The sequence below is a fragment of the Lepisosteus oculatus genome, chromosome 1 (assembly GCF_040954835.1).
Source record: "Lepisosteus oculatus isolate fLepOcu1 chromosome 1, fLepOcu1.hap2, whole genome shotgun sequence".
Lineage (NCBI taxonomy): Eukaryota > Metazoa > Chordata > Actinopteri > Semionotiformes > Lepisosteidae > Lepisosteus > Lepisosteus oculatus.
In genome coordinates this window covers 34,199,422-34,226,446 of record NC_090696.1, presented here as the reverse complement: position 1 = coordinate 34,226,446, position 27,025 = coordinate 34,199,422, and the positions used below count along the sequence as shown (strand labels likewise).

Genomic DNA, 27,025 nt, shown 5'->3' with positions numbered 1-27,025 from the left:
AAAATAACAAGTACATGAGGAAAAAACAAATACTGAGCATTTACTATGGTGATGATCATTCTTTTCATATTCCTGTTTGTAATATGGAAATATAAACAGTAAATCATTCATGAATTAAATGCTGAATGGCACTAGCATGGACTTTGAGGAATGAAGGCTCCTTAGAGCTCTGCACTTGATTGAAGAGCATGGAGCCTGCTCCTTATTACTCTGGGAAAGAAGGCACAAGCAGATAACAATCTAGCATGTAGACCTCTCAAGTTCATACTCCCTGAATGGGGGACAGCTTAATTAAGGGAGTATGAAACTATAATAAAACTTAAAAAACTATAACACTAACCAGGTGCCTGACACTAAGTCTGATATGGGGTTGTTGTGTAGGCAGGGGTAACTATGGCAACTCCCACTGAAACCATTGTCCTCCTTAGTTGCAACACCAGGCCATTTTGAGTATATAATATCAAAGTAACTAAGAAAGCTCTGTGCATTTATAAATAAGCAGACTCATTTGCAATTATTTATTACTAAAAATGTAACCTTTAAAATGTCCAAATTAAAAAAAGGTTTGACTTTTTTGCTTGTGCTTCAAGTATATACTACAGATATCTTTTGTCAGTCTTTAATGATATATTTAAGAAACAATTATCATATTGTTTTCACTAAACCTGCTGTTTTGTGGTCAGGCTGGGCCCTTAACTTTGCAGTTAGACAATTCATACTGAATTCCCATTGCAATCATAAAACAAGCACCACAGGACAAACATAAAAAATAATAAAAAATAACTACAAGACTGTTCAATCTTAGATAGATCTAAAATTAATAATGTAGTTTACAGAACAGATTAAATGAAACTTTGACCCCCACAAGAATTACAAACCCAGCTCATCACTGAAGATTTATTTTGTTTCCAATACCAACAAAGGTAAACAAAATTAAGTGTTGGCCTTGTAATTTATGATCCAGAAGTGAGTCAAAGTTTTGTCTCAATCCAGTTCTATGTGAGAGATTCAGAAAATATAGAACATAATGCATAAGATGGGAAACATACAGTACGTACTGTATATTAACTTGGAGGCCTACTGACCACTGCAACATAAAACTCTAAATCTTAATCTAACCATTCCATTTTCTTATTAGCATTAATGTCCTGTGCTCCTTTCAGGTTGAATCACAGGGCATTATAGCACTCCTTCCCCAGGCCAGATACAGCCCCCTCTTTATACTATAGCCTCCTAGCTACAGTATATGCAGTAAACAAGATCTACAATGTCCTCCAAACGTATTGGCACAACAAAATCAAAACGTGTTTTTGCTTTACTTCCCAGCATGTATATTACATACAATTGAATATACATTTTATTTTGGATAATTCCATGAATACATCTGATTATTTTAGAACAAAAACATACTTTGTGTTCAGCTCAGTGACCAAGCATACTGTACCTGTATTGGGACATAGTCACTTTACATTTGAGAGAGGTGAAGTCAGCACTTGCCTGCATGCATATCCCTTTGAGACAATAGCTACAAAAAGTCTGCAACCCCTTAAAGCTCTCAAACCTCTTTGTATAATCATTAAAATACTTTGCTGCAGATTGTGTTCTTGCATATTTGTGTAGTGTTCTGACTTCAGCTCCAAGCTTAATAGTATTTAAAGCTGGAGATTAACTTGCCCAGTCTAAGATTTTATTGTTTTTCCTGATTAAATCCTTTTTGCTTTGCTTGTACGGTATGTTTTGGGTCATCGTTGGCTACATATTAGATGTACAATAGGTTTGGAGGCAATTTCTCCTATATAAGGCAACCAAATGTTTCAGTAAACGTCAGAATTCATTATGCTGTTCCCAACATTAATTACATCTTCAATAAGATGAGTGAGCCAGTTTCAGAGGCAGCCGTGACTCTGTGCAACAATTGAGATTGGGTTGTTTTGAGCACTTGCAGTTCCTTACTTTCTTCTCGCTTTAATCTCACTTAATCGCACTCTCAAATCACTTTGGTAAAGGTTGATCTTAGTTTCATCTACCCATACATTTTGTTCCAAAATTCTCCGGACTGATCTTTGTATTTCCGAACATATTATGAAGCATGGTAGAAGCATTCTTATGAGCTGAGTATCCTTGGCCACCTCTGGGACTGGCTGTATGTCCAGGCCTACTGTGCAGATTGTTTTCTATACAAGATGGAGCAAGGGGTTCTTCTTCATGAAAATGAAGACACTGTCCATCATAATGGGAGTTCTGGTCACTGGAAGATGCCTCTCACATCATTTTCTGTTACCAGTGTCAGGTAGAATGGGTGACTATTATACAGTAACTGCACATGTCTGCTTAAGGACCCTATTCTATCTAAAATCAGGGTGGCCTTGCTTGTTTTGGTAACATAAAATATCCTGAAAGCCCTCTGAAAACACTTGAGTCAAATAAAATAAATAAGTAATTTCTCAATATATACTGTAGTATGCTGGAAATATAAAAATACATAAATATAAAATAAGTAAGAGGGGGGCTAATCCTGGGTGGGCCCCACAAAAATATGGAATATGGAAAATGGGTAGCATTTAAGAAAATCATGTATGCATTCAACTTCATATTTTACCAATAGTCTGATCTTAATCTTTGATAAACTATATCAAATGCAGGATTCAATATTAACAAGTTTAATTTTACATTAGACCGGGGAATACAACTATATTTTATAAACTCCTTTTGCCATTTAATGCTCTTGTACTTGTACTTATACCTACAGTATAAGTAATTAACAATAATTATTTAATCAGCAATTGATAACAAGTTTGATAACACAACATGCCATCTGCATCCCCCAAGATAAGGTGCAACTGAAAGATTTCTAAAGATGTGGACAAACTAGGCCATTTTACCACATAGCTATCTTCATACTAAATTATTCTTTAATCAGGATCTAAAATATATTTTAATTATAACAGCAAATTTAAAATATCCTGAGGAATACATACCCAGGCAGATTTGATTGGTGGAATGCAGATAAATACATAACAGTATACTTCCTGTATAAGAACTGTATATCAGACAATAAGAAATTGCATTTTATCCCATTGGCCACAATATTTGAACAATTAACTTCGGAAAAGGAGAGTATGGTAAGAACAGACTCATATGATAAATTCTGTAAGAAATGCAAAAATAGTGTTACGGCTATTGAAGTGTCAGGATCTAGACACAATGGATCAAAAACGTAGGGTTTTGCAGAGCTTTACTATAAAGGTGGCCTGAAAGACACCGATCAAAATTAATCTTCAAGAAATGTGCCGGGGCCAGAGAACCTTTGAATCAGCCTCAACAATCAATTCTATATATTTAAACCTTACTTTAGAGAACTTTCTTTTCTGTTTAAGGAACTCTGATTTTCCCGTAGAAAGAATCCTGGTTAGTGGACGCAATTACAGAATACGGAGATAGATTCCCTTTTGCTTTAGAGCATCCAGGATTTGTGGGAAGCCCTGATTTAGCCCTGCATTGTACAGTATTCCTTTTTATTCAGCATACAGGTGCCTCTCTCCTGTGGGCCTGTTTAAGTAGTATACAGGATTCTGAATACTCAGTCAGAAGTCTGTTTTTTTTTGGTTTGGAGGTAGATCTCGAAGATGCCTTTGGTAACTGTAAATAGAGTAACTTGTATTTGTGTTGTTTAGTGTGTTGTTATTGTCAATGTTAATAAATATGTTTTTCCCAGTTTGCCTCTGATTTATTACTCCTTCACCAGCGCCACGCCAAAGAACAAAAAACTTTGACGCCCAAAGATTGGTAATGCAGTCAAGAGGGGCTTTGTTGTTATCCTTCATTTTGTGTTCTTCCTGCCACAGATTTGCTGTGCAGAGGATCAACACCTCACTGCATAGTGTAAAGCCATTTAAGAGCCCTTACCTGGCACTTCACCAGCAGGATTCACATGGCAGTGTTTGTGGTGGATCCCAAGCCGCCTGACTGGCCACATGGGAATCGTAATTGAGCCTTATTAGTGCTATATCTGGTAAAGCCTTCAGGGCAACTAGCTCTAGAGCCCACTAGCTGGAGCTTAGCAATCATCTCCCCTGACACTCATGATTTCTTTTTTGCCTGCAAAAAAAAAAGATTAACTAAGGACTTTGACACACAGATTAAGTAAGAGCATGCCTTTTTATACTTGATCTCATTGTTGGAGGTTAAATGAAAGACAGCTGCCCTGTGCACAGAGTGCAAATGGCATGTGCTCTTTCATTCCCGTCACCTGGTCTGAACCTCTTTCTAAATGAGTTTTGTTGTTTTTTAGTCTGCGTCATCACATCCTTATTTCTAAAGGCATTCTCAGAAAAGCATGTGGAAAACTGATCTACAGCATAACAACAAGTCTTTAGAAAAGCCTTGGCTCACTTGATTTATGTGACTTAGCTTTATTGGTTTTGAGAAAAGGATGTTTAACGGTTTCAGGATTTTTATTTTCTAATCTTGAACAAGATCTATAGAGGGAAGGAATTAATCTTAAAATCATGCATCAGTGCACTTACGTACAGTACATAAGTCTCGTGTCCCTTCCACATGCAAACTGATTTTTTTCCCAACAGAATTTGTTTAAAATAGTTTGAATCACCCAGCCCTGATCAGAGAGCTGCTTATGCCTAGCAAGGGTCACATAAGAACAGAGTCTCTCCCAGAAGCCTAGGGCACAAGGCAGGTCTACATGTTGGGCCGGATGCCAGAGTAAACACACACAGGACAATTTCAAGACATCAACTAACCTAGTCAGCATGTCTTTGGAAGAAACTTGAGAACCCAATGAAAAGTCACACAGACAATGTGCAAACTCCACAGAGAAGGAATCCTAATTAAATCCAGAACTAAAGAGCTTAGAGATAGCAGTGTTTACCAACACGCCACCTGTCTTCAGACAGATTATATTACATTTTGGGATTTTCAAGTTGCAGAAACATTCTTTTTTCAGGAAAAATATCCTGCAAAATGATTGAGAACACCATGCATCCTATTCTTGACAATAAATGAAATGTAGAGGTTTTCACAACCAAGACACCTACTAAAAAAATTCAAGATGATTTTCCAGAATTATGTTACTATTCCTTCACACAAGATAAAACAGATAATCCTCATTTTATTTTAGATTCAAATTATACAGCATTACCTCTCATCCTAATTAGAAATTATTTTAAATTTAGGGCATATTCATTCGGGAATCTGTTAATAAACCAACTTAATTACCTGATCAGACCCCTTCGTTGAACAGATGGCTCAGAGAAGCTCTTAGGATTATGGAAAGGACGCTAGGCTTTTGTGATTTTGTGCAATGAAATTATATTGTTTTAGATCTGAAAGTCATCCACATACATTTGCAGTGCAAGGCTTGTGAAGTCATGGCATTCCTATACACTTCAAGAATATGTCTTCCTTCACTGTATTCACAGATGATAAAGCATGAATCCCACTAGTTTTAATAAGTGTATGAAGCGGCGTCACTCATCCTCCCAAAATAGAGCAACAATCTCATCTTTAAAAATCATGACTCACAGAGAAGCATCCAGTCTATTCCAGTGTCACACCACTATGAGCAGTCATATCTACTCATAACTCCTGAAATAATGATTGTCACATATTACAGCCCCCCAACATGCCTTCTTGTTCGACCACACTTTGTGCAGCTCATGAAACAGTAATTCAAAACACTCGTAATCCAGTTTTAGCACTGTGCGACCTTCATCGCTGTGCAATTCCAAAGATACAACAGCTGTAGGCCTACGCATCATCATTAAAAATCTCTCACTAACAAAATCATAGTAACAATGAGCATGTGAAACACACCCATTTTGCCCGTAAATATAGTCCATGGTGGAAATGTACTGTGGTGCAAGGTACATTTGCCTGGATTTGGCTCTATTCATCGTTCCCTCTGTCTAGACAAGTGGCTCTATCCCAGCCATTAAAAAGCCTCCCCACAAGATGACGCTGCCACCACCATGTGACATGGGTGACAACCTGTGTTCAGTTTGTACCAGGTACTGTACTTCACATTCAAACCAAAGTGTTCAGTTTTCAAATTCAGCCCAAAAAAATATTTTGTCACATGGTCTCAGGGTCTACCAGATGTCACATGGTAGTGCCAAGATGTGGCCTTTTCTCAGGAATGTCTTCTGTCTAAATCTAGTCTAGTGCTGGCTGCTCATCATGGTTGTTCGTCCATCTCAGCTGTTCGTCCATCTCAGCCATGAATGCCTGTAGTTCAGTGAGGGTGCTCACTTGGTTCTTTGCCACTTCACTGACTAAAGTCCTTTTTACCCAGTTGCTGTTGGGGAGTATGGCCTGCTCTAAGAAGGGTGTGAGTCTTTTTGTATTCTTTCCATTTGTTTATGATGGACCTAACTAAACTCTTGTGAATTTTAAGCACCCACTATACAATAGTATGTATAGAATACAAGATAAAGAAGTATAGAATGAAAAATGTAGTATAAATAAGGTACAGTATGCATAAAGAAATTACTGTTAATGAAAGTAATGAAATCCCTGCTGCCATCCTGAAAACTCCTTGAATTTTGCTTGTATTCTTATAACCACCCCCAGATTTACAGTATCTAGTACTACTAGATGAAGTGAATTACAATCTCTTTAACTCATTTTTATATTATTTGCTTACTTGTACATAATAATATAGTAACAAATAATTAATGACAATCACTATTTTGTTCAAGAAACAGGAAACATTGAAAAGCATTCTTCAATACTGGCTCACACCAGCAGAAAAACCATGGAACTAGTTATGAACCTGACCAATACACACGGACTGAGTCATGCTGTGGTAACAGCAGCTCACACCATTTTTCATGGCTGGATGAGCAAGCTCATGAGATAAAAGACTGTCAGGTGAGGCATGCTGTACTTTTTCATCTAGCAGACTCCAGCGTGTTAGTCATTTCTGTAGAATAGCAATTTACAAGTGACAATGTGATGGATTATTTCACTAATTAAGCTAAACACATCTTGGCATTACCAGACCTCAATGTGAATCCCTTTCCCACATTTTACATTAGAAAGGCACGGCAGCATTTTCTGCAGTACATTAGGAACCTGTTGAAGGAATACGTATTTGTTATTATGTAGGAGCAGTGGGAGCTGGGTTTGTATATTCACAGCAGGTCCTAAGATGGCTCTGATGAATTGTACGTGGATAACCTGTTGCAGTAGCAACAGGAGATGTAGAAAGAGGGACACTTGAAAGCTAACAAAAACAGCAAGTAATATTTTAGTGACGGCGACTGGTGCAGTAAGGAGGAGGTTTAAATCAGAAAAACAATGCATATACTGTGATAGAAAATCAGCACACTTTCTTGTGTCGTTTTAATTGGTGTATATAGCTTGTGACCAGCACAGGTCAGTAGTCGTCACATTTTCCAGTTTTGTTTTTCCAACACAAATATATAAAACAATCCTCATAACTGCAAGAAAAATATCTTAAAAAAAATAAAACTGCCAGTAGTATTAAAGGTAAAAAAAATGGTTAGAAACATACTGTACACCATCAAACATACATGAGTGAAGCATGTTTCTACCCATCTTTTGCATCCTCAGTATATCCAATGGATGTCCTGTACAGCCAACAATCTCCAATGAAGTGAATCCTTATTTATTTTCATGTGTACAGAATTCTGTGGCCTCCAGTGTCTTATTGTGGGGGTAAAAAGGTTCTATGTCACATCTAACATATATAAACTGCATACAGTATATATTATTGCCCTATACTGTATATCAGTGGGTACCTCATTTATTTTAAAGACTAAGTTTAGAGCAATCTGCTATGCCTCTGTTTTCATTACACAACATGTTTTGGTTCTCAGATCTAAAGCGGAAAATGGACACAAGAGTTAACTATGCGAAAGCACATTTAAATGGAGAACAGAAAGCATGTCTTTACCCATAGTGTTGTGGGAGAATGGAACAAGCTTCCCAGCCTTGTTGTTACAGACATTGGTTTCATTTTTTCTGTTACAGGATGACATTGCTGGATCAATTAGCTATTAACTATCAAACAGACTAGATGGGCTGAATGGCCTCTTGTTGTTTGTAAGTGTTCTTATCTTCTTAGATGCATAATGTACATGTTTATTTTGTACACGTTTTATATTTATCCTCATGATTCTGTAGAGCCAAAAAAAGTATTTTGCTGAAGAACACAGCAATGCTAGGTTTCTGTGACTAGGTCAGACTGGCTTTTAACAACAGCGTAATAAGTCAACTCCTGATTACAGCAATTGTGCAGAATAACTGTAAAGTCAGTTATACAGTATACCAACCCTGTTGGTGCATAATGTTGTTCAGATTCAGCAAGGCTGTTATTTTATAAGTAACCTGATTTGTGCTGATGTTACAGTACATGCTTCCCTTCCCCTCCCAAGATAAGCCCCCAAAACACTAAATTAAATTAACATCTATTCTTCCAAAAGCCAGTTTTGATATAGATTCAGATAAGCAGACTTCAGCACTGAAGCTGACTGCTCTTTGATCAAAAGAGAAAGCAGCAGAGAAGGTGATGAATCATTTTCCGGGAAGTCTTTGTAACCATTTTTATCTGAGCATCAGGAGGAAACTTATCACTCTATTTATGCATTTAGTTCTTGATATTAATTAAATATTATCGTCATCATTTTGATGCACTGATTAGTCTTTATCACTCGCCAGTCACTCCATCATTCGTGATGCACTCGGATGAGTTTCACTGTTGCATAAGCACAAAATCACCTCATTAGTGAAAGAGTAGCTTGGGCGGTGATATTTAACCTGTTGAATGTCAAGCCCGGAAAGACAAGAAATAATAATGTACAGGAAGGAACAAGTCCTGTCTGCTTATTAAGAACAATGCCTTCATTGCATGGCTACTGTACTGTATGTTGGGGGCTGGACTAAATGGACTCCTCAGGAACAACAGTGGCCACATGTAGAGTACTTTGTCATTATTCTAATAATGACTTTGAAATTGTTGTCATTACATCATCCTCCGTTGATCCTCAGTATATTACAATAATATCTTCTATTTTTAGAAACACAGCTTCAGTCAGATCCATTCATTTTCTAACCACTTTATCCAGTACAGGGTCGCAGGAGAGCTGGTGCCTATCCCAGCAGGCAACAGACACAAGGCAGGATACACCCTGGATGGGTCGCACACACAAACACACACATCTTTCATAAGGGCTAAATTTTCTTAAAATTAAATTCTGCCTTATCTCGATGTATTGTCTATTGAAAGTGCTAAATGCAAATTTATACATATTTCAGTTTAAAATTAGTAAACCATATCTTAATGTGGTTTCACATATATCAGTTAAGAGGCAGAAAGCAATTCTTGTAAAATCCTTAGTGTTGTTACTGAAATGGTAAATACACATACAGTACTATTCTCAATACATATTGACAGCAAGGTTGCCACCTTTTCTGATTTGTCAGTGGTCAAGGTTGGTGGATGACCAATAGGTGACACTCTTTCCTTTGGACCAGAATTTCCAAACCAATGTCCCAGGATCCTTAGCACTCATGTATGTTTGGTTATATATGAGCTCTGTTATACAATTAAGCAGAATATATTGTTTACTGGCGAAAGGAGTTAGGAGGTGTTATCCTTTGGATGAGATGTTAAACTTAGGTCCTAATTGTTAAAGATCCCATGGCACTGTTTGAAAGATTAGGGGTATTAACCCTGGTGTCCTGGCTAAATTCCCCTTTAGGCTTCTACAATCTGGCCTGTCTAAATCTCTATTTTAATTTAACTGGTAATGTCTGATGGGCACCGGTGCTATATCATGTAGGATGGAGGATGAGATGGGTGAAAAGCGCTATACAAGTAATAGGAACAAGTAATAGGTATATTCCATGCTGAACGGCCAAAACGTGTTTTCTTTCTTCTTTTGTCAGCATGGAATAAACCTATTACTTGTTCCTTTGTAGCCTACGCATGCTGACACAGCTACCCACCTGAACTTATACAAGTAATATATGTACTGTACAAGTACATATAATTATTAAATATATAAATACATCCTTTTTATAAGCAAAAACAGAAATCACTAAATCTTTTCATAGGCAGCTTAATAGAAAGATAACAGGAGTAAAAACATAAGAGATAAAAAGATTGCTTCCAAACAATGGCATAATGAAGTTCTCTAGTCCAAAAAATAGGTATGCACCTTCAAAATATTGTTGTGTCAATAATGGATGGAGTGTAATTTATGTCATATCATCTGCAATAAAAACCAATAAGAACTATGTTAAAAAATGTAATTAAATTACAATACTGTACATCCTGTGTGTGCAGACTATAGTTCCTGCAAAAACACTATGTTAAACATATTGAATTAAAACAGAAGTTTTCCTTGGGTATTTCTACAGTAGGCAGTAACCAATCTAAAAAGTGCATTAGTTTCAGCAGGTTAAATAAGGTACAAAGCAGTGTATACAATACATTGTTTTTTATCAAATTATGCAAGAATCTGGGCTTTAGGATTCAGACTTGCCCATGATTTCATGCCATGTTTTTAAAGACAACCTCCTGACTTCAGGATATCATATGGTATGATGGGAATTTTTTTAATCCTTTATTTGATATGATACAGCAACTCAAAATGTAATCTGTATTTATAATGCAGGCAAAGAGAGTGGCCATTTGGGCATTTGCTGAAGCAATTTGATGAAACTCTCAGAGCAACGCCCGGCCTTTAGCAAGACTTAAACATATACACATAAGTAAAGGTAGCCAGGACTGCCCTCACCAGACTGATGATACAGTGTACAATAAAAGCAGACTCCTGGCCCCTCTGTTTGACCTGTATTGCTGTATTGTCACTAATCCTTTAGCACTATAGGATTTTGTATTTTTCATCTACATTGTGTATCACCTAAAATGAACTAAAATAATGATAACTTAGGACCACATTGTAGAAAAATCCTTTAATACAGTTTTGTCTTCTTGGCTACTACTTTTTGTCAAAGCTAAAACTAATCTCTTAGCTAATGAAAAGCTGCATAGAACATAAGTTTATGGATCCAAGATTGGGCAGGAGACAACCAAGGCATATGTCTGCTGCCTCACTAATCGCCATGAAATCCAATCTTTGGATGCTCCAAGTTTCAGTGGAGCATCAGTGTGGCAATGTAAAATCTTTTTCCAAAAGGGCCTCAAACCAGCTATTCAAAAACACAAACATGACTCAAGCCTACCACTTGCTAATTAGTAGCCCCTTCATTTGATAGCAAGCACAACTAATTACTGGAGCTGATGCCAGAACACTGATTTCCCACAAGAACCCCCAAGACATGCTAATGAGAGGATAAACACAGTGACTCAAAAATAAATCAGCTTCTCTGATTATGACTGTTCTTATCTGTGAGAAGCAGTTTGAATTCTATATTTTGAGAAATGAATAAGTTCTCCAATCTGCTGGAGGGAGGTTATTTTTTGTTGTTGTTCTTGTTGCTTTTTTCAGCATCAAATCAAACACAAAGGATGATTCATGACATTATAATCCACTCTTGTTTCCACATCATTTTACTCAAGTATACAATAATCCCGACGGGGTTTATTCAGAAAGAAAATAACATTTCTCAATCTAAAGATGCAGTCAAGACTTGTTTCCAAACAACACGAATGTAAAGGAGTGAGAAACTTGCAGCTGGAAGACAGCTTTAGACATGTGCAGTCAGGGGTCTGTGAGGAGTGTTCTTAATGTTTAAATGGGAGCTGCAACACTATTTTTATATTTTGGGGTTAGAAAGAATCAGCATTGATGAGTGCATTTTAAACCACAATAAAAGTAAAATGCACACAGTAACTTGTAAAATCTCCGATTCACATCACAAAATAGATGAAATTCTAGGTATGTGCAGCACCATATTCTACAATTCAGAACGAGGCAACAAATCTTCCTGTGACATGAAGCAGCCCTATTACAAGTACATGGTAAACAAGCAGGCTTGTGAATACATTTCCTTTAATCCAATTGAAATATTGCTCTCAACTTTGAGACACTTTTGCTGATAAATGGAACTTACTTCTTAACACTGCATGCAGATCATATTGGAACATTTCTGCAGTGAAATATCTGCTGCACAACCTGTATTTATTTACTTGTACATCGCATTACATTAGTCATTACAGTGACTAGTGAGCAGGAAGGGCTGGATCACGTCACAATTTGTGGGAACTCTCACTCTTGCCTGTGGTGAGACCAGGGGTTTGCGACAACATGGCAACTTACAGTACTTTCACTAAGTTCACGATTTTGTGCTTAATTCGAAATTTGAGAATTTTTCTATACCGTCAATTAATTTATTTTGTTACTGAGATTTAATAACCAGTCAGAGAAATCGTGACTGCAGTTCCCCTTTAACCAAATGTCTGGTGATGGTGAAAATAGATGAAATCAGTTCATTGACTTTTGTCGTTACACTTGCAAATCTTTTTATCACTGCAAGAAATGTTATATGTTGGGTAAGCGCAGTCTGGGATGACCCCTCATTTAATTGACTTTCCTACTAGTAACAGTAAAAGGTCAACATCTAAACTGATGTTGCTGCCAGCACTTTGATGACATGATTTTGTAGGGGGGTGGCGTTAATCCCCTTGAATGGTTGAGGGCTCTCTACTATTGCATAAAGAAGCCAGTCTCCAAAGACACTTTCAATTACCTGTACATTATGATTCACTAAACAGAACATCAGTCAGGGACATTAGTGAACTGGCAGGGTCCAGCATATATCAGCATTATGCTGATAGAACTGTATATCACTTATTTAGAAAACCAAACAGAATCTTACTAAAGACCACATGGACACTGCATGCTGTGACATAAATAACCAAATCCTTCAGAATATGTAAATATTGCAACCTCTGTGCATTGTGTTAATGTTTTCAGCTTTAATTTTTAACAAGGTAGCAGACATTGCAACCATGCCTATAAATCTAGGTTTTTCCTGAGAAAGCCATCAATAGTTAAAGGAAAGGAATGGAAAAACCTGTCCCTTGAGACTCTAGGAGTGGAGGAAATTATATTCAAATCATCAAACGTATTTAACATTCATATGGATCATTCCCTGTCAAACCAGCTGTGACACCTTATACATTTGTAGAAAACAAAAACATGAGGAAGGTGCAGAATTTAGAAATATACAACACACAAGTTCCTAAAAGGCTCAACCCCTGCAGCCTCCTGGGCTTTTGCAGGTAGGGATTGCGGTCGTTAATGGATGTGCTTCCAATCGACACTATAGCTTCAGTACAGAGCTGAGTAGGCTAATGTGTAAAAAACCAAATGGCTCAAAGGCACACAGGTCAGAGGAAACCACTTATACTTCCTCGTTCTCCCCTGTGTGCAGCTACGTGGTTTGTGGTTGTGAGGGAGAGATGTGAAAAACACACAAACTGGAAGGGTGTATAACAAAAGTTATGACAAAAAATTGTTAAAAAAGGAACATGCAAGATAGCAGATTCTAAGTAACTGTTTAAACGCCGCGGATATTAAATGTTCGAGACTTCTCGGTGTCTAGTGCACTTTTAATGGTTTGTGTATCTTCATGGGGGCTTCAAAACCACTACTATGTATGGGGATTTAAGTTAAGGATTTGCTGATTGCATAGTACAGAGGAAAGGAACAGCCAGGGATTAAACTGTTAATGTTGGAACAGGAAAGTTATGAAGTAGAGGTAATGATGGTGAGGTGTGTATAACAAAAACAAGCAGGGACTTTTATACAGCAGCCATATCACCCTGCAACTCACAACTGGCAACCCACTGAAGCTAAGCAGGTGTGAGCCTGGTCAGTACCTGGATGGGAGACCTCCTGGGAAAAACTAAGGTTGCTGCTGGAAGAGGTGTTAGTGGGGCCAGCAGGGGGTGCTCACCCTGCGGTCCATGTGGGTCCTAATGCCCCAGTATAGTGACGGGGACACTATACTGTAAACAGGCCCCGTCCTTCGGATGAGACGTAAAACCGAGGTCCTGACTCTCTGTGGTCATTAAAAATCCCAGGGCGCTTCTCGAAAAGAGTAGGGGTGTAACCCCGGTGTCCTGGCCAAATTTCCAATTGGCCCTTACTAATCATGGCCTCCTAATAATCCCCCTCTATGAATTGGCTACATTACTCTGCTCTCCTCCCCACTGATAGCTGATGTGTGGTGAGCGTTCTGGCGCACAATGGCTGCTGTCGCATCATCCAGGTGGATGCTGCACATTGGTGGTGGAGGGGGGTCCCCATTACCTGTAAAGCGCTTTGAGTGGAGTGTCCAGAAAAGCGCTATATAAGTGTAAGCAATTATTATTATTATTATTATTATTATTATTACTTATAGGATGCTATTCCTGAAGTGAGCAAAGGGCAGGATGGAAAAGGTGGGCAGGGAAAGGAAGTATTAGCAGCTGGGCAGGCTCCTATGGAACAGAGGAAAGAGGAAAACCATGATTCCATTAACGCACGCAGGCAAGAGCCTGAGCTGAAAGCAGGGGGTACAGAAGGCAGGCATCTGTCTAGAGCCTTGTAACCATTTTTGAGACAGAAGTGAGAGTGAAGAGGTCTGGACATGATGCTGGTGTTCTACAGGTGTGCTGGAGTCTGGTTTTCTTCAAGCAAGTGGAGTCAGGGAGAACTGGAGGACCTGATAATTGTCCCTTTGATATAGCTGATTGACTTATAGTTTTTGTATATGTGGTTTTATACAGGTCATGCCCTATACAACACAAGTGGTCTATTTTCACCTCTCAGTTCCATTCCTGATAGGGTTTGTATGTCTAGTTTCCTAGACATACAAGGCTAGATCTAAAGCTTTATAAAACTTTAGACCACAGATTTACCATTTGCATATCCCCTCTATCTATTCAAAAAATCAAAACTGAAAACCAGAGCATGCAGAGAAAACCAAGGAAAAACAGGCAAACTCTAGACAGATTCAATGCATGATTAAAACTCAGAATGAGGTAGCAATCGAACAACTAAGCTACTGCAACAAATTATAAACAAAGTTCAATAAGCAGGGTCTGAAAGCATCATTAGGGACAACGCCCGTGGCATTCTTGTGGATTTGATATGGGTCACAGAAGGAAACAGGGATGCAAAAGAGGTAACTATTCAAGCATGGAAAACATCCATTCCATTTCTAAACAGTAGTGGCAAAAGCAGCAATTTTAATAAACTGCACAACTGTTAAGTGTGTAATCCTATTCACTTTATATGTGAATAATCATATATATATACTGTATATCAATATATAAAATGAGTGCTATACATACTGTATACACAAACCCTAATTATATAATGTCAAGGTTTATAATTTTTTATGTAAATGCTGAGGTCTATATATTGTGGAACTCATTAATGTTAGTCATCATTATCTGTTCACAGATGAGACTATGGACAAACAAACATACTGTACGAGAAACGACATTATATGGGACTTTCAAATTCAGTCACGCATTCATAAACGCTATTAATGCCATTACTGTACCACTATAAAGATCCTAAAACAAGAAAATGTGAGCATTGCTAGATTCCACCTTGAAAAAGTGATTTTTTGCTATTTACAGTACATAGACTCTATACAGTATGCATGGATTTGCAGATATACCATATACAGTACATTGTTATAGTTGAACAAAGGAATATAATTCCATCTTCTATGTCTTATACTATCAACCTATTGCAGCGATTTTCCTCCTCTCACAGCTTGATATTACTGTACATTCTGTCAATCCTTTTATACTTCAGTCCTTTCCTCCAGCTGTTCCTCACAATTTAGCATTTTCTGAAATTCATTTTCGGAATTGCTTTAACCTCAATTTCACTGTTGTGCCATCAAGGTCATTCAGTTTAACCTCTGTGTGCTATTAGATTGGTTTAACTAGAATTTTCAAATAAGTTCCATCATATCAACATGTTTCTTTTATGTATGTTTTTCGTTGACTGATATTTTAAAAGGTACAGTAATAGAGGCAGACTGAACCACCCAGACACTTTTCAGTATTTCAGTATACTTTCAGTATTCTGTTCCACATTTGCTCCATAAATTCTGACTACTTCTGTATGCTGTCATGAGTTGTTTTGTTTACAAGTCCTGTATGTGGTTGACTGCCCTCCTCTTTAAATATTATTATCCTTCCATCATCAGAAAGATGCTTAGACCTGGGAAAGGCTGTGAAGCACAAGAAATAAGGCAGGACAGACAATTCCCTGAATTCCACTACAGCAAGAGGCCAGCCTCCCATCATGGCAAAATTCAGAGCTTTCTTAGAGGAGTACTTCGCCTTGCAGAATCAGCTGGGTCATATACCTGTAAGACAGTCTGCAGCTTACGTAAAGACATAGGGGTAGAATTAATGCAGGGGTAGGTTTTATGCAGAGATTCTCTCATGGCAAAAGATCAATATTAGTCAAGAAGTGATTCAAATTCTAGTCACTGGCATACTGTATGCATTTCAGAATGTTTTGATACTCGTGTCAGAGCAGTTTCCGCCCAGCTGTGTAATTGTAGCCCTGCAGTAATATTTATACTACTTTTTCAGCATCATACTAAACACTAAGGTGACACAGCAGAACAGAATATCTTTTGAAATGCAACCAGAACCCCTAACTTTCTAAATGGTTTAGCTTTTTGCAATGGAGGTCACTTCAAACTATTTGGTTTGCCAAGCACATGCACAACTTTCCCAATCACTTCAGCAGCAGTATAGCAGGAAGCCACACGAGCTGGTGACTGCACAGATGACAAGAGTTTTTTGGTGGATTTATATGGATCTATTGACAAAGCTTGTTATGTTCATAATTAGCATTTCCAGAAACTGCAAGGTTGGTCAGAATCATTGTAGATTCCATGTGACAGGGCTGTTTCAAGTTGAAGTAGGTTCATCTTAACTGACTGAATGGAGTGACTCAAACTAGTTTTTGCCATTTTCTGCTTATTTTTACCTTTATTATTTTATTACTTTGCATTACTTCACCAAATAGCTCTTCCACTATGGTCCAGTGTATTAAAGCACAATAGAATCAGAACAAAAGTCTGCATAGAGATATATGGAAAAACATTATATGTATAAACCATGGATAAAGTAAAGCACCGTTATACTGTTGGTAAGACTCAAAACAACAAACATGGGAAATTTTCCTAAAGTAGGGCTGGTTTTTAGCTAAAAATGTTTTAGAGTACTATAGCATACAAATCAGACTGTAAATGGCAATACCAAAAGGTTACGTTAAATACGTTAGAAGGAATACTAACATATTTTGTTAATGCATTTTTAAATGTAATTTAAAGAATTAAAGAAGATGGCAGTTTATTTTCTTCTTTATCCACAAGCAGCCGTTGCACAGAAATAAACTCATAAGAAGGCTTCCTCAATCAAGGCCAGGATGATGGAGGTCTAAAAAGATGACAGAAAACTGACAAAGCAATTGCAAATCAGGAATCGGTTTTCTTTCATTCTCTAAGCAGTCAATTCTACTCCACCCAGACTTATAAAGTAAATGTTTTTCATGTTGTACATGCTAAATATGTAAAGTGACACACACACACACATAAGAAAACGACAGATCAGGACACTTACTTTTGCATTTTCAGCTAGCAAGTCCTTTGATCAATTATATTATGACACTAATGCACTAAACCCAAAGATAATTAAACTGCGGTATCCTGGCAGTACAGGTTGAAACTAGAATTTCTGAGCATTACAGTACCCCCAAAATATTCATACTGCACTTTGAACATTCAAAAGGATTATCTGGATACTTCACTCCGCAGGAATGTTTCAACATAGTAAAGACTTGTCAAATAAAACCACACTGTAACAAAACTGTAATCTTCCTTTCAAGAAATATAATTCTAGTGGTCATTTCATTTTTAATGAACGTTTCATTTTTAATGAAGGAAAGCTGCTGCTCAATAGATTTCTTATACATCTGGTGTGCACTCTTTTTCCACAAAGAGGATTTTCACATTTGTGCCGCAAAATGGAACTAAATGTACTCACAACCAGGCAGATAAAAAGAGCAGCTTGAGAACAGAACACGCATCACACCCCTGGAAACCTGAAAAACTGAATCCCCTTGCTGCCTTCACAATGATTAAAACATTTATTTTAAAATAGCCTGCATTGATTGTGGTTCAGATTTCCTGTATTTTCCAGCTCTTCACCTTGAAACTGCTGAGGCTCTGTTTACACTCAGAGTCCTCGTTGCTATAAAAAGAAAATCCAGTAAATTAATATTACTTTATGTGCTTAGGAACAGGAAGACCTTATCTAAAGGGCCAATGGACCCTTTTGACCTTGAAGCATGAACACAATTAACAACTCTTCAAGTTTATAGATTAATCAAATTTATGTCCTCTTAACCTGAGGTTCAGGTAATCTCAGCATGAATAATAAAAAGGTCTCCATTTAATGTTTTCTCTGTTGCATAAGTACAGTATGCAAACTCAAGCTTTTGTTCGGGGAAAACCAGAAAACCAAACTGTAATGATTCCAAAATGTGATGCCATTTAGACAAAATGCAAAATAAAAAGAGTATATTCTCACTGAATTGGGAGATACCTTGCATTTTATACTATATTTTACATTATGACTGCATGACTACATGTTTTCATTTTAATATCTGCTCAGACAAGAAAAGAAAATGAACAGAGCTATGGGCACTAATCAGAATTTAAAAAATAATATTACAAATACAAACATTGCACACTTAATAACCTCTATGTTAACCGCACTCATGAATAATCATATTTGTTTTTCATTTTCAAATCATTATTTATGGATTAGTGTGATGTGCAGTATTGAATGATATTGTCTGCTTGTCTTAACTCCCAGACCATACAATGTAGGCCTCAAACTGAAGAACTCAAGAGCCGTGTAACAATCACCGAGCATGTAAATCATTTTCATTGAAAAAAAGAGAATACAAGATAAGCCATTTACACCATCTATAATATTCATGAAGGGAATTAATTCCCAGAACACTTCACAACAAATAGAGGAGCATAATTTCAAAGGCGGTGTTTGAAACCTCCATGATAAGGCTTTCAAGCAAACAGTGCTAGAAGACTGCAGATTTAGACACATTAAGAATGCTCCTTAGATTCCATAATGCACGTCTTTGTAAGCTCACTTCAGAAAGCAAATGACCTACAGAGTTTTTTCTTGGCAACATTCCTCAGCTAAAGAGCTAAAGTGGAACACTCTAGCAGCCGCTGTCTATGGTGCTGAAATTTAAATACCACAGCTGCTCAGCGATGGAAGTGGAACATTCAGTGTCATTTAGCTATTTCTTAGCTTGAAGTCTCCAGGTAAGTCAAGCAGTGCTGTTTTAAATGTATATGTTTCTACAATCTTTCCATTTCTCCACAGGCTACTTCAAAATTGTCAATTTTCCAGTCAAAATGCATTACGATATCAGGCCTTAGACAATAAGGATGTAACTAACAGACAAAAAAAATCAGTAACTCATGACTAAATATTGTATTGGCTGCCAGGATGTGGTTTAATCTCCAAGCTGTTAAATGAACATGAATGACATACATCAATGGCAAGGCTAGACTTTTTCTTGATTTAGATTCTACATAAAAAACAGTAACATATTCCACAGCACTTTTTTTTATTTCAGTAATGTATATTACTGAAAAATCTGATTTTTGGTGGATTTTAAAGATGTTCAAGGGTTGGACATAAACCATATAGGAAATAAGACCAAGAACATAAAAGGTAAAAAGGAGAGGAGGGCATTTAGCCCATCTACTGTAGCATGTTTGGCTGCTAGCACCTAACTGATCTGAGGATCTCATCCAACAACTTTCGGAACTTCTGGATTACTTATTCCACCCTCCCTCAGTCTTTTTAAGAAGCGCCTCCACAGTTTAAATGCACTTCCACATAGTTTTCATTGGTGTGCTACGGTTTGTGTTTCACATCTGATAATAAACATGTTCATAGGTTTAACTTGAATAAATCCCTCTGTACAAATCTCTGTTGAAGAATAAAATGCTCAGCTCACTGTACACTTTTATTTATTTCTTTTCTACATTGCTTGGTTATATTCTGTTTCATAGACAGACCCCTAAATCGCTCATATGTTGCTTCTTCAAAATCAGTGCTCCTGTTTTTATTTTGTATTTTCTGTTTTTGCTACATGTGAGTAACAGTCTGCATGTCTCTGCATTTAACATAATCTACCAGGTATTTTTCCACTCTTCAATTTTATCTAAACCTGTTTTGAATTTCCTTTGCAGTTTCTACAGCTATTGTTAATCCTCCTAATTTGAAATCATCTTTAAATCTGACTATACCTGTATCTAGATCAATACATAAATCAGTAAGAGAGAGGATACAAACACAGATCTCTGGGGTATTCCCTCTAAATACAGTACATCCTGAATCTGAGCATCCATCTGTACTGTTTCCTTGCATACTTGTTAGAATCACCAAATAACCATATTGTCCAAATGTTTTCCAAATATTTGGGTTCTTGAGAGCAATTCTAACTATAAATGTAAACATTCACTGGAGGTTTTTTTCAGTAAACACCACACATTTTCCTCTAATAACACAACACAATATATCTACTCTTTCTCTTTGGAACAAAAACACCAACAATCTCCAGGTGGTGACTAACTTTGTCACAACTTTGATGAACAAACAATTGGATTCCTCCCGAATTATGGTAATGGTTTTTGAAATAGTGAGGGGCTTTGGTTTTCTAACTGTATATGGCTAGAATTAATACAAGTTGCTGTCTGATGTTAAGTCCATGGAGAGGGATTTGTCACACAAATATGCTGATCTTGACTGCCAAATTTGCCACTAACTGATGAAACATTTTTCTCCCAATAAAATTCTTTGAGAATGGTCTAGTTTATACCATTGAATGACATACTGTACAGTATCTCCTGATTGTGACACTATCAAAATAATGTTCAAAAAACAAACCTGTATTAAAAACTATTGATTCTGCTGGGCTATCCATCACTTAAGTGCCACAGAAGTGCCTAAGAATTGGTGTAGTCTGTGATAATTGAAAAAGCATTCGAAGTATTGCACAGCAGTTCATTTTAAAACAAATCAGTTGAAAACATAATGAAGATCACTTTAAATGTAAATGAGAAATACATTCATACAATTATTCAAAAGTGATGCTATTAAATTTGATTCAATTGCACATAACAAACCCTATTAAACACGAAGAAGAATGTCGGCCTGATCACTGATTTAATATGCAATGTACAGTGTGTGTCATAGAAGTCATCAGCCACAAAATTAATCTAGCAATAATGATGGTATTTAGGTCTCTCAGTGCTTCAAGTTCTAGGAAACACAGTAATAAACTCAAACAAGAAAAAAATGTTATTTACTAGCCTATGTTTATATAAACTAGTTTATCCTCTAAACTATCTAATTTTCGACAATATAATATTTTCAAAAATGTTTGGTGTCTAGTAACAGAGGTAAGGTTGTTGCAGCAGCGTTAAAAATGCAGCAGTTTAAATGAATTTTATGGTAGGTAATTCCAGTACCCGAGCCATGTCAGCTCATTGGGCCAGAGCCTGTCATGGTTTCCATGGCGTTAAGTGAACCAAAGAGCATGCGATTTCCTCCCTGGATGAAGTGCTAGTCTATTGTAGGGATTATCCCCAAGAATGCTGATCCCCATTTTTAAAGGGTAGCCTGGTACAACTGAGGTAAAGTAAAACAGCAAGTCTGCAACAGGAATTTCAACCCACAACCCACCAGTTTGAGACCCATGTCCCCTTATGTACATTATGGTACAGTGCCTTGCGAAAGTATTCGGCCCCCTTGAACTTTTCAACCTTTTGCCACATTTCAGGCTTCAAACATAAAGATATAAATTTTTTATTTTATGTGAAGAATCACCAACAAGTGGGACACAATTGTGAAGTGGAACGAAATCTATTGGATTTTTTAAACTTTTTTAACTAATAAAAAAATGAAAAGTGGGGCGTGCAAAATTATTCGGCCCCCTTGCGTTAATACTTTGTAGAGCCACCTTTTGCTGCGATTACAGCTGCAAGTCGCTTGGGGTATGTCTCTATCAGTTTTGCACATCGAGAGACTGAAATTCTTGCCCATTCTTCCTTGCAAAACAGCTCGAGCTCAGTGAGGTTGGATGGAGAGCGTTTGTGAACAGCAGTTTTCAGCTCTTTCCACAGATTCTCGATTGGATTCAGGTCTGGACTTTGACTTGGCCATTCAAACACCTGGATACGTTTATTTGTGAACCATTCCTTTGTAGATTTTGCTGTATGTTTGGGATCATTGTCTTGTTGGAAGATAAATCTCCGTCCCAGTTTCAGGTCTTTTGCAGACTCCAACAGGTTTTCATCCAGAATGGTCCTGTATTTGGCTGCATCCATCTTCCCCTCAATTTTAACCATCTTCCCTGTCCCTGCTGAAGAAAAGCAGGCCCAAACCATGATGCTGCCACCACCATGTTAGACAGTGGGGATGGTGTGTTGAGGGTGATGAGCTGTGTTGCTTTTACGCCAAACATATCGTTTTGCATTGTGGCCAAAAAGTTCGATTTTGGTTTCATCTGACCAGAGCACCTTCTTCCAAATGTTTGGGGTGTCTCCCAGGTGGCTTGTGGCAAACTTTAGACGAGACTTTTTATGGATATCTTTGAGAAATGGCTTTCTTCTTGCCACTCTTCCATAAAGGCCAGATTTGTGCAGTGTAAGACTGATTGTTGTCCTATGGACAGACTCTCCCACCTCAGCTGTAGTTCTCTGCAGTTCATCCAGAGTGATCATGGGCCTCTTGGTTGCATCTCTGATCAGTCTTCTCCTTGTCTGAGCTGAAAGTTTAGAGGGACGGCCAGGTCTTGGTGGATTTGCAGTGGTCTGATACTCCTTCCATTTCAAGATGATCGCTTGCACAGTGCTCCTTGGGATGTTTGAAGCTTGGGAAATCTTTTTGTATCCAAATCCGGCTTTAAACTTCTCCACAACAGTATTACGGACCTGCCTGGTGTGTTCCTTGGTCTTCATGATGCTCTCTGCGCTTTCAACAGAACCTTGAGACTATCACAGAGCAGGTGCATTTATACAGAGACTTGATTACACACAGGTGGATTCTATTTATCACCATCAGTCATTTAGGACAACATTGGATCATTCAGAGATCCTCGCTGAACTTCTGGAGTGAGTTTGCTGCACTGAAAGTAAAGGGGCTGAATAATTTTGCACGCCCCACTTTTCATTTTTTTATTAGTTAAAAAAGTTTCAAAAATCCAATAGATTTCGTTCCACTTCACAATTGTGTCCCACTTGTTGGTGATTCTTCACATAAAATAAAAAATTTATATCTTTATGTTTGAAGCCTGAAATGTGGCAAAAGGTTGAAAAGTTCAAGGGGGCCGAATACTTTCGCAAGGCACTGTATAGCTGGTACATGACCGTAAGATGTCATTCTGTCCTGTTGAAATAGCTGCAGATCATTGGATTTCTTATGTAGTTTATGACATATTTCAATTTTAAATACTATCTGAAAAATAGTGAAAAAGGACAAACAAACAGTAGAGCACCTCACTAATGGCACAGTTAACAGTGAGGATAGTTACATGACCAGTGGGTGTCCGGCCATTTACAGGCTTGTGCCACTCTTTCAAAGTTTGTGATAAAGTGTTTAGATGCTTCCCCCTCTCAAACTCCTGCAACACCTATGGTGCGCCTGTTGTCTGGGCAGTGGGAGCTTCTTGTTTTGTCTGTAGCAAGCACGTCAACAGAGCATTATGTTGTTCTTGTTGTATTTGCTGGAAATGGAGCTGGCCTCCAGCCAGACATTTCAAAGTATCCTCCATTCTATTCCCAGTTCATCTCCTGAAGGATGCACTCTCCTCTTCTGATTACTTATGTCAGGTGGCCAGTCCATAGCTGTTTGGTTATTTCAAGTTGAGTTAAAAATTTGTTTTTTTCTCTGAACCAAAACAATCAAACCAAAAAAAAAAACAACAAGAAATACACACACACACCAACAATGATTATACAAGAAGTTACAGCAATAGTCATTATAACTCATTCTCCCAATAATGCCATACAACTTGCTGGAAGAAAAAACACCAGAACTTTCAAATCCACCTAATCAAGAAAACTTCTGAGATATTTGTATGCATTTCCTCCCTTTTATGTGAATAAAATGCTCTCTGTGTTTTAAGAAAAGCTTTCTATAACCTCTTCCTTGTATTTTTGGAAAACTCTTAGTAACAACCATTAAAATATTAATGCTGCTTAAAATTAAAAGGGCACAATCCGAGAAACCCATCTCTTGAATCCTAGATATGTTTCCTTATTCAAGGATATCCAACTATTCCTGGAGCCAGAAAGCAAGGTTGTGCATTATTACAAATGCCTGCCATACAACCAAAGTAATGTCTGAGGAAATCTTATTGAATCTGCCAAATACATGTCCTCTCCTTGAAAGATGGCATTAATGTAAATGGAATGGTATTTCACTCACTGGCAGATAACATGCAGCACCTGTAAGTTTTGTGGACTCATCAGGTGAATTGAAGTTTTGTTCAGTAAAACACTTTGTGATAGAGGGAAGATACTGTATGCCCCCTTTGTTTGGAACTAAAGCTATTGTACAATGGTGCAACATTTCTCGCTCACAGAGATGCCAGCCACCAATCTTCAGAAGAGGGGAAATGTGTGGAAGAAAGTGAACCAAGGGATAAAGCATGAAGGAATGCTCCAAGGCCACTAGAATCACATAAAATAATAAACGAATGCAGACTTTTTGCCATTTTAGATAGAAATGAAACTCCTGCCCAATTTGCTAGCATTTCCAGTCATAAGTGAGATAACAGCAGGTTCAGGTTTAAATCATGTAAAGGGATTCATGAATATGATGCCTTTTTTAGAACTGAATAAAGTAGGAATCATAAATGAAATATGGTATTCATGCATATTGGAAGTAGAGAATACAGGGGGGCCTGATACAAGTACTCAAAGCTCTTGACAAAGCCAACACCATGGACCTCAACACTAAAACATGAACCAGAGGATAAGAGGAACTGATGTGGAAATTAATTTAAAACCAAGGAGAAGAGGCGATTCTATACCTAAAGGATTGTGGAATATGGAATAAGCCATGCAGCCATCTTGTTGAAGCAGATACCCTGGCTTCTTTCCAGACATTACTGGATGTGATCCTCATATCAACTAGCTAGAGATTACAAAATGAGCAGCGTAGATGAGCTGAATCCAGAATTATGAACACTCAAAGTATGGTTGACACCTTATGCGATAATGCAAGCAAAGTCTATCAGGAACAGGACTAGCCAGTGTTCCAGGACAAATGTTTTGTTACATCCATTATTAAGATCATCTATGCAAAGTGGTAGCCAATGTTTGTTTAAAATCATATTTCATGCAGAAAGTCATTTGGGTATCATAAATATAGAAACGAAAAGTGATGCTTTATTCACAGTACAAGGTACTGTATCAGACACTTTAACATAAGGATACTGAAGGAAAATGTGACCAACTGTGTTGAGAAACAACAACATGAAATTTGAATAAGTTGTTTATTTTAGGTTAGATACGATTTTAAACCACGATGACACAGTTCCAATAATACCAATAGCCATTCATTATACAGTATATTCAGACCAGACGTCACATATCATAACATATCTGTGTCAGAATGTGTCTGATGTATATTTTCTAGCACGTACTGTATCCTATGTAACCTCTAGAAGGCTTCTTGCTTGCCAATGAAAAATTGCTGGACTTTAAACTTTATGAAAGATATTACAGAATTATATATATATATAAAATTTGGCACAAACTCAGCTATTTCTGTAAGTGGACAGAGCCTTGATTTTTTCAGTGCTGACTTCTGCAATCCAAATTGAAAGTGATAGAATGTACTGTCTGAATAATTATAAAAAATATCTCTCAGGTTAATTATATGGTGGATGATAATGTCCTTGCCTAGCCTGATAACGTCAGAAAAATAAATCAGATCTACTTGAGATAATGAAAAGATGTTTTAATGGGAACACCGGAACGTTTCTAGACTAGCATTTCCACCACATCATATCCTTAATAGTTTCATGCTAAATTAGACAATTTTTGACTATTAATATTTTTTTACTACTACAGTATCTATATAATACAGATACAATAAAGTGAGACGACATTTGAGTCAAACCTCACTATTACATTATCAATATACACTGCAGGTATATTAGAATCATCATAGAGTTCATTGGAAGTGATAATTTAAAGGCAATAGATGCAATACACATTTAGTGCTGCACGTTTTGGGTCTACATTAATAGAAAGTACAGACAAGCACAAAGGTAAAGGATGTCTGAACTAGCTTCTTATCTAGCTTTTGTGCCTGCTCACCCTAAACAAGGGCAGCATCAGCAACTTTGCAAAAATCACTTTCAGAGACATTCAAGCCTCAGCTAAAGTAATGTCAGAGACAGCTAACAAGTCTCAGAAAAATGTAGAGAACAGAGATATATCAGATTTGCATCCTTCCAAAGCCAAAGTGAAAAGCAAAGGTGGGGGAAGTCAGAATTTGGAAAATACAGAATAACTGTACAGATACCCCTCCCTTTAACATATTCTATATAAACTATATAAATATTCTATCATAAGGTGTACCTACTGTTTATATGAATACCTCACAATTGCTGAATAAAACGTCTGTAGCTGGGTTAGATCCTAAGGAATGCGAGAGAGACAAATACATCTTATCTGAAGCTAGATAGGCTGCCCAAACGACCCCTCATTGTGAGGAGTGAGTTAGGGAGTTTGCTGCAAGGTGTAGATGAGGAGGTGGGGGGCATGTGAGAAAGATATGCTAAAGGAAGTCCCAGTGCGAGACCTACCTTACATAGGTGAGCGAAAGTGGATAAGGATCTAAACTTTCTCACGGATTTCTGTTATACACAACTCCATATATAGTCAATCAACTGAACACAGTTTTACAGTTCAGTACAATAAAGAATGTGTG

General features: G+C 37.4%; 1 protein-coding gene across 5 annotated transcripts in view; it reads right to left on the bottom strand.

Moving 5' to 3' along the window:
• Positions 1–27,025, bottom strand: part of LOC102685443 (sodium/potassium/calcium exchanger 2) — a 101,864-nt gene that overhangs the window by 58,949 nt on the left and 15,890 nt on the right. The gene's annotated exons all lie outside the window — the stretch shown is intronic.